The 1,229-nt window shown below is 33.2% G+C and overlaps 1 long non-coding RNA gene across 1 annotated transcript; it reads right to left on the minus strand.

The window, feature by feature from the left end:
• Positions 1 to 237: 237 nt before the first annotated feature.
• LOC116182356 lies at positions 238 to 786 on the minus strand. Its single transcript, XR_004147491.1, has 2 exons — positions 505 to 786; positions 238 to 454 (listed from the first exon to the last, which is right to left on the minus strand). It is a non-coding gene; the product is annotated as an uncharacterized LOC116182356 (long non-coding RNA).
• Positions 787 to 1,229: the final 443 nt, after the last annotated feature.

Raw genomic sequence — 1,229 nt, forward strand, 5'->3', positions numbered from 1 at the left:
ATTATAAACATGTTGCCTTCTAGATACCAGGTTTTGGGGATATAAACTATTCGCAGTGACTGCTACCCCGTGCCCACGGAACTATAGTCCTCCAACTCTCGTTCCGTGCGCACGGAACAGCAGTTGATATATTAACTCCCCGTGCTGTTAATCTGAGTTATGTGATTAAATACGAAGTTTCGCATATTGGGCACTCTAATTATTTTTTCATAAGATACGTATAAAATTAACTTTACATCAAATTAACATTATTTATTGAGAATACATTATTATTATAAGAAACTTTACAGAGTTAAACCAAATCGAAATAAATAAAAAATGAAAAATAAAATTCAGTTGTTGGATGGACCTGATGCTTTACGCCTTTTTCTTTTTGTACCAATGACTGTTAACTCTGAACCCTTCGGTCTTCCACATTTAACCATTTTTGGAGGTATTTGTATTTCACGTAACACTGGAATAAACAATCTTAAAAAAATACAATATAGTAATAATTGTGTTTACCATATTTCTTGCTAGTTCCTATATTATCATGTTTGTTGCTGATGTTCGATTCTAAAATTTTTCCCACTCCATCTGAAATTTCTAGATTTTTTGATATCGTTTCTTCTGCTACTATTTCTGCTTCCCCTTTGCTGTCATTTTTCTGGAATACATAGTACTCGTAGTTGCGTTTATTACCATCCAAAACACTTCCTGTTACTGGTAGCATTTCTCTTTCTATCAATTCTACTTGTTTTGCGAGTTGTAAATCTTCTGGTTCTGATATAATCTCTGCTTCTAATATTTCTGCTTCATGTCTTAGTACTTCCGAGTCAATTTCTTGAGATGGACAGTTGTGCGTATTATCACCCAATAAACTAATTGGTATTTCTTCTTCTGTTAATACAGTACCTGACGTTTCTGATTCTCCTGGCAGTTCTAAATCTAATGATATATCTGCCGCCTCTGTTAATATTTTGGAGTTAGTTCCGTGTAATTCGTAGTGGTTATCGTCCAAAACACATATTTCCGTATTATTTGATGAATTGTGATCATTACTTTTCTCATCAATCACTTCAACAATTAAAACTTTTTTCTTGCTTTGATAAAAAGACTTTAACAGTTTCATTTGATCCATAATTTCTCGGTATCTTTTATTCCCATATTGTGATATAGTAACAGCTAAGGAATTGCATAATTTGGAAGCCTCTCTAAATTTCTGGTGCTGATTTAAAACTGGCTTGCTT

This window comes from Photinus pyralis, unplaced genomic scaffold, assembly GCF_008802855.1.
Source record: "Photinus pyralis isolate 1611_PpyrPB1 unplaced genomic scaffold, Ppyr1.3 Ppyr1.4_unclustered_Scaffold493, whole genome shotgun sequence".
NCBI lineage: Eukaryota > Metazoa > Arthropoda > Insecta > Coleoptera > Lampyridae > Photinus > Photinus pyralis.